The following is an 8399-nucleotide window of genomic DNA, read 5'->3' as shown; positions in this document are numbered from 1 at the left end:
GTGTTAGACTGTCATAGTACATAACATATTGCACTTTTGTTGGTTTGCTAACTTCTCTTCCATTGTAAATCTGGATAAAAGTGTTTCCTGAATGATTAAATGTAGCCTAAATGTAATGTACATTTAAAGTTTATGGTGTTTCATTATTATTGATGAACCCTTGTTGATGGATAAATATAATACATATAATAAACGCACATTGCAAACAGGAATAGGAAAAACAGATGTGTGTAAATATGATAAATTATGACATATCTATGGGGAAACTCTGGCCACACATATGTGGCCCAACTTTCTATATTGTATATGTGGGCCAAATAATACTTTTAACAACTGGCCCATATCTTGTTTGCCGCCTTAAAGACCGTTCCATCTCTACCATAACCGGGCCATGTTCGGTCCACACGCCTTATGCCAGTGCCGACTGAATGCCAGCTGTGCCGGCTTCATGCCAAATCAGGGCCAGAAGTCTTTGCTACCTGGGGTGTGTCGGCGATCAGCTGCCGCTCATTATCACTCCACCGGCCCGCTCTCACGGACCCTCACCTCGCTGATTGCCACAATGCTTTTATTTACGTTGCCAAACATTTGTTTTAACCGTAGTAAATATACGTAAAGTTTAACGTTTAAATGCCGGTACAAATTACTACTGTATTGATATAAAAATATATACAAATAACGTTACAAATAATGTTATTGATGGCCAACGGACCTTTTCACTGACGTAATGACGCAATGACGTGCACTTGCTAGCCTGTTCCATTTACGTGTTCTCCGAATGCTAAAGAGGATCCTCGCCTAGCCTCTGAAGGAAGTGACTTGGAAGGATCAGTCCTTCCAAGGAAGCATCCTTGACATTGAGAAACACCTTATGTCAGGGAACGGACTTTTAACAATCCCTTTAAGAACAACCCCCTGACATCCAAAATCAACCAGCAAGAAGCTGAGAGGGCACTCTCAAAATGGTTTACGGGAGCAAGAGACCGAGGAGGACAGAGGGCGTCAAGAATGCTACAAATTTAGGTGTACGAAAAGTGTTAAACGTTGCTTGTTCTAAAAAGCTTGTACAACTTGTAGCTTTTGTATTATTTGTGACGAAGAAATTTAATGATTTTGTTCAATAAAAAATTGAATTTGAAACTATTTAATTCTTACTGTGTTCTCTACACTTTCTGCCATGGTAATTGTTTGCTATTTTATGTGTGGTTTTCTTATTCAGATTTGCTATTTGTTATTTTCAGATTTTTCATTCTAATATGGAAGATTGTCTTGCTATGGAATACAAAAATAAAAGGCATTTGGGACTTTCTCTCACAATCTCACAATTCAACATTTTTCTTTTGTGATTGTGAATTGTGAGACAACAAGTTGTAATTACCTTTTTATTTTTTATTCCGTTATGGAAACAAGCTTCTATTGCCTATAAATGACTTAATAAGGAAGGCATCTCTTATCTTATTTAAAATTGTTCAAAGCCCTTTATTCTGGTATAACAGATTACAATCCAACTGTGCTCTAATGCTTTAAAATGAATGCTCTTTTGTGTGGTATTGCTACTCATTTAGATGTAATCCAGATTACTAGACCTCTAGTTGGGCCCCACCTAAAACAATGTGAAATCCTGCATAAAACCTATGTGAGTAAATTGCCAGGGCCAATATGGAACCCGTGGACAGCCCATATAGTAACCTTGTAGTACTCACAAATAATTTAAAACTGGACAGAGATGACCTTGTACATGTTGCCCACTTGGGTCCCATCTGTTCACAAGAGCTATCCTATATGAAATCTATGTGGGCAGTTGACATGGGGCCATTATGGAACCCGTGGACAATCCCATACTGAGCCCATTTTTCAGCCCATTTCAAACCTACATGGGCCCCATACAAATGTTGTCAGGGTTAAAGCTGGGACCAAGATGGGTCTTGTGCATGTTGCCCATTTGGGTCCCACCTAGAGGCGAGTGCAATCCAACATAAAATCTATGTGGGCAGTTGACATGGGGCCATTATGGAACCCGCGGACAATCCTATATGGGGCCCATTTTTCAGCCCATTTCATACCCATATGGGCCCCACGTACAAATGTTGGCTGGGTGCCACTCAGGTAATAAGACAATCATTCCATCATTATCAGCTAAAACTACAGTTAAAATACTTATTATAATGTGTTCACGACACAACTCATGTGTCGGGACGCGGCAGATCAATGACTTTATAACTCGCAATTGTGAGAAAAAAAGTCAGAATTGTGAGATAAAAAGTCGCAATTATTATTATTTTTTTATTATTTAGTGGCGGAAACGGGCTTCCATACAGAGCCCTTTTCAGGCAGTAACTCAAAAGTGCTGTACATTACAAAACAATGATGAATAAAAATGAAAATCAAACCAAATAAAAACAACAAGCAATAAAACATCTATTAAAAGTTTAAACTGCGAGCAAGAACAGGTATGACTTTAAGCAGCATTTGAAAGTACTTGGCGTCGGGGATGATCTAACCACAAAAGGACGGTTATTCCATAATCCATAATCTGGACGGTAATCTGGATCATTTAATCATAGTTTATTTGAAGAGAATCTTTTTTTGAAGAAAAAGTACTTCTGAATGAGTAAGAGTAAAGCTTTGGGACGTACTATCACATCACAGTCTTTAACGGACAGCCTCTGTCACTTAGTTACACATCCTGTCACTGTAAACTGACCTGTCAATCATCTTCAGTTAACATCCTCCACACTTCATTTCATTTCCTTCAGTATCAGAGAGAAAAGAAGCAGCTCATTGATCTGCAGTCGTGGGTCTTTCATGAGACTCTCCTCATATTAATACAACGATGAATATAAAGTTAATGGCCAAACAGATCTTTATACAGGTTCAGTGTTGCAGATGAAATATAATGAGGAAAATATTAAATCAAATATTTTTTATCGGGTTAAATGTTGATTATTAGTCACTTTAACCCCTTTATCTAAACCTCTTAACCGCCGGACTCGCACATCTGCCATGTTTGTAGTTTTTTAACACTTTCATTGTGAACTTTTATTATATTTTCAAATGTTGTTAAAAGTGTGGAATCAAATTCATTTCTGCTTTATTTCTGCATCTTTCATTTAGGAATAACAGAGAATGCAAATACCTTTGTTGATCAGAAAAAGCTGATTACTTTGTGTTAAAACTAAAGCATAATGTAATGTCTTAAAAGAAATAAACTTACCAGCCATATGCCACACGCCGCACAAAATAAACAGATGAACCATCTCAAATAACACTGAAATATGTGAACACACACAGTGAACTAACTCAAGTGTTAAACTGTGATAATATAGTGCTGAGTGTGAATCCTCCCCTACCGGATTTGACCACCACACACTCACCCACATGTGTGTGTTCCTGTAAGTGTTGTTTTTTCTCACTTCAAGTCTTAATCTGTTCTTAGTGACAGACAGTATTGATTATTTTACAAGTTGTACCATTTAAGTTCTAATTCACTGTTGATTATAAACTGCAGTCATGCTTGTGGAGCAAAGCATCACTATTGTTCTCTTGAGTTTGTCATTGACCCATTAATATGGTGTCAAATCATACAGCTTTTTTAAGAGAGATGTGCTTTGACTTCTATAAGTGATCGGGCGTACAATGTTTGCACAGTGGACAAAACATGGGGGTGAACTTTGACAGGATATAAACGAGGATTTTGTAGAGACATGGGTTACCACATTTGAAGAGGCTGTCAGGCTCTGTAAAATCATACCTCACAATGAGGTGTAAGTTTAACCCCTGGGACGCAAGAGCTGCCCTATAGACACACTATGGTGAAGACGCGACCCATGAAACAGGAAGTGCTCATGTGTGTTTTTCCTACTATGGGAACTTGCATAAAAATACTTTATTAAAAATAACTCTGGATCACAATGTCATAGAGATGTGGGAGGTGAGCTTATTTAACTCATGCAACCAATCAGTCTCTCAGGATCATCGTGAAGCTATCAAGCCATGCCCTAGCAACCATTAAGAGCACCCTAGCAACTGATCCTATAAACTGCCATTATAAAGGCCCAGATGGATATCTTTGCAGCAGTGTCATAGAGATGGACGTGGGCTCGTTTGACTCAACCATTCAATCTTAATTATCTTCTTGGACACTCTGTAACAACACCCTAGCAACAATTGTCAAGCTCCCTAGCAACAAGTTCCATATTTGAAGAGACCAAAGGGGATATCTTTGAATAGAAGAGTCAACTAGAAAGATTCAGGAGCAACAACAAAAGCAAGAAGTCCATCATGATAATAAAGGCCCATGAACGGAGATTTGGTGTTGGAGATCCAAAATGGATTCCTGGGCACACAGAGACTGTGGCTTGACCACTTTCTTATAAAGTGATGCTTGGTGATGGGAGATCGGTCCGAAGACAAGTGGACCAAATTCATGGCTGGCAGAAATTGCTTGTGAATCTTTCAGAGGACATGGACTGTAGATATTTCCCTGATCACTCTGATCTGATAGTCGCTAAAGAGACTGAGGAACCGGGGGCTGAGGACATTTCTGGTGAAACCAATCCCTTTGAAACAGCTGGATCCCTCTCCAACTTCTGAGAGGACCACTGACAGGAACAAATCCGTTAGCCCTGTTGTGAGACGGTCACCTAGAACCAGGAAATTGCCTGGTCATTTGAAAGATTATGAACTGAAGTGAGAAAAAAAGTGAACTGTTGTTGAAAGATTGTGAAAAGGGGGAAAAAAGAAGAAAAATCTGTGCACTGTGATGGGTTTTTGAGTGTGTAAGTAGGTTTCCCCTTCATGATGGTGAGGTCATTTTTTATTAATTTAATTTAATTATTTTTTTTTGGAGGGGGGGGGGGGGCTATGGTGGTTGTATAATAGTGCATAGTATTGTGATTTATCATGGAGGAAATATTGTCAACTTGGGTGGAAGGAGATGTTATAGAGGGAGCTGTTGTAGATTAACCTGTAGGGGGCAATCTAATGCTGTTCATCTTGACTTAAAAGTAGCAAAGAAGAACTTGTGTGCACATGTAATCCACCTGTGATGCCATCGTGTACTGCTGGCTGCTGCTGCTTTCCTTGACTAAAGGACATTCTGAACAGATCTGTCTCATGCAAGGTATTACAGACTGAAAGAACTATTTAAAGTCCACTATACCTGAAGCTGGTGTTATACACCATCCATCATACTGAAATAGAGGAAGAGTTATTGGCTGTATGTCACTGTGTGCCATTTTTTGGGCCTGCATGATCTTGCATTCTTTGCTTCTTGAAAACATACTACTATTCACCATGTCTAGTGACTACACACGAGACATGTTGGTCTGTGCTAAACCACTGAACCGATACGCTGACGGTTGCCACCACCAGTGCCCTTGAGCAAGACCCTTTACTCTGTGTTGCTCCAGTGGGATTGTCCCTGTGATAAGTGCACTGTAAGTCACTTTGGATAAACGCATCTGCCAAATGTGTAAATGTAAATTAATACAGGGGCATAATACCAGAAATACATCATATGATTGGTCAAATGCAAAGACCACAAGGAAAGAGTGAGGGAGTTGTTTGGCCTAAAACTTTTGTATAACTAATAACCTGAGGTAAATTTTGGTAACTTTTATATCATCATGGTTGATTCAAGAGGTAAAAATTTAAGTACAAACTCGATTCCAAAAAAGTTGGGACACTGTACAAATTGTGAATAAAAACAGAATGCAATGGACGTGGAAGTTTCAACTTTTAATTTTATTTTTATTCAGAATACAACTTAGATTCTTTTTATTTATTTATTTGTATTTATTTATATAGCACCAGTAAACTCAACCAACGTTGACCACTGTGCTTTACATAAAATACATAGAGAGATATCAAAGAAAACCCCAACACAGTACAAATACAGCTTAAAATTTAGGCATATGCCTGGTCTAAAAGATGTAGCTTTACTTTAAGTTTGAAATCATGTATGCTTGTTAAAGATCTCAAAGATAATGGAAGACCATTCCAAAGCTTTGGACCGATAACAGCAAATGCACGGTCCCCTCTTGACTTCAGACGGGAGCGAGGCTGGGACAAAATACGGTACTGGAGGACCGTAGACACCTACCGGGCGCGTTCACAGTCACGAGTTCAGATAAATAGGAAGGGGCAAGACCGTTTAAGGCTTTAAAAACAAACACCAATATTTTAAAATCTACCCTGTAATGCACAGGCAACCAGTCTAGCGACAGTAAGATTGGCGTAATGTGTTCACGTTTGTGGACCCCAGTTAAAAATCTGGCAGCAGCGTTTTGGACCATTTGAAGCCTTCTAATAGAAAACGCAGGTAATCCTGCATATAGTGAATTACAATAGTCAAGACGGGAAAGAACGAAGGCATGCAGAACTCTTTCAAGCTCAGTTGAAGTTAAGAATGACTTGGCTCTAGTTAGCAACTTTAGATGGAAAAAACACGATTTAACCGCAGTGTTAATATGTTTGTCAAACCTAAAGGAGGAGTCCAAGGTAACACCCAAACTCCTGACTGTAGGTTTGATCTCACACTGTAGGTAAGCCAAATTTTGAATGGTTTTAACATTATCTAAAGAGGGTCTAAACACAATAGCCTCTGTTTTACTTGCATTCAAATGTAAAAAATTTGCGGACATCCAGGATTTTATTTCATTTAAACATGCAAATAAGGTTTCTAGACCCTTTGTGTCAGTACGTTTAAAAGGCAGATAGATTTGAGTATCATCTGCATATAAATGAAAGGACACTCCATGCTTCCTGAAAATAGATCCGAGAGGTAACATATATAATGAGAATAAGGTAGGAGCCAAAATGGAGCCTTGCGGAACGCCACAGGTAATTGGAGCTACAGACGAAACAGAGCCACCAATGCCAACTGAGAAGGTCCTTTTTGTAAGGTAAGACTTAAACCAATTGAGAGCATTTCCTCGAATGCCCACAATTTTTTCAAGACGTGATAGTAAAATTCCATGGTCGACAGTATCAAATGCTGCACTCAGATCTAGTAGAATTAAAATGACAGAATCCCCGAATCAAGAGATAACAAAATATCATTCAAAATTCTTAATAAAGCAGATTCAGTACCGTGGAACCTCCTGAAACCAGACTGAAATTTTTCGAGAATACTGTTCTCATCAAGAAAGCTCTGTAACTGCAATAATACAGTTTTCGAAAAGGATCTTTGAGATAAAAGATAAATTTGAAATGGGTCTAAAATTTGGTAGATCAGCAATGTCCAGGTTATGCTTTTTCAATATAGGTTTCACCATAGCATGTTTACAAAGGGCAGGAACATCACCTGAGAGAAGGCACTTATTTATAATGGTCAAGATCCAAGACCCAATTTTATGAAATATTTGTTTGAAAAACCATGTAGGCACAATGAGGATTTGAGCCTAAAAACTATATCTGTTAAGCTAGACATAGTAATAGGCTCAAAAGAGTTTAAGAACTTAATGGCCAAAGGAGTATCCAGGGGGATAAGCTTACCGGGCTTGTTAGATGACATATCAAATGTTTAAAATTAGAAAATGTATAATTTTAAGGGAAACATAAGTTGATTTCAAATTTCATGGCATCAACACATCTCAAAAAAGTTGGGACAAGGCCATGTTTAGCCCTATTCTTTTTATAACAGTCTGGAGACTGAAGAGACGCGTTGCTCAGGTTAGGAACAGGAATGTTGTCCCATTCTCATCTAATACAGGCTTCTAGTTGCTCAACTGTCTTAGGTCTTCTTTGTCGCATCTTCCTCTTTATGATGCACCAAATGTTTTCTATTGGTGAAAGATCTGGACTGCTGGCTGGCTATTTCAGTACTCGGGTCCTTCTTCTACGCAGCCATGATGTTGTAATTGATGCAGTATTTGGTCTGGCATTGTCATGTTGGAAAATGACAGGTCTTGAAGATCCAGGAAGACCGGGGCATGAAGATCCAGAATGCTTCTGAGGGTGTTATTATAATAGTCCACTGAGTCCATGGGTGGTAGATGGTTTACAGAAAGGAGATGCTGGATATCGGATGCCATATAGTCTCTAGGTTAATGTTTTTTTAGATTTCTGAAGCAGATTTGGCGTTTGGGCTTGATGAGGCTGGACAGTGAAGACATCTTCATGGAGATGGCCTTATGATCAGAAACTCCCAGATCATACACCAGAAATTACATTTACATTCATGCATTTAGCAGACGCTTTTATCCAAAGCGACTTACAACTCAGGAGAACAGGAAGCGATCCGTCAAGAAGAGGCAACGAAACACAAAAAGTGCCCTAAATACCACGATTTGTATACTACTCAGAGTAGCAAAAAACAGAAAAGGGAAGAAGAAATGAGAAATAGAGGAGGAAAGAGTATTTTTTTTATTTAGTTTTTTTTTTATGTAAGATTAAGT

The 8399-nt window shown here is 38.7% G+C and overlaps 1 protein-coding gene across 1 annotated transcript in view; it reads right to left on the bottom strand.

Annotated features, from left to right (window-relative positions):
- Positions 1 to 8399, bottom strand: part of LOC137040007 (SLAM family member 9-like) — a 228083-nt gene that overhangs the window by 147819 nt on the left and 71865 nt on the right. The gene's annotated exons all lie outside the window — the stretch shown is intronic.

The sequence above is a fragment of the Pseudorasbora parva genome, chromosome 14 (genome assembly GCF_024679245.1).
Source record: "Pseudorasbora parva isolate DD20220531a chromosome 14, ASM2467924v1, whole genome shotgun sequence".
Taxonomy (NCBI): domain Eukaryota; kingdom Metazoa; phylum Chordata; class Actinopteri; order Cypriniformes; family Gobionidae; genus Pseudorasbora; species Pseudorasbora parva.
This window is presented reverse-complemented; position numbering and strand designations above follow the sequence as displayed.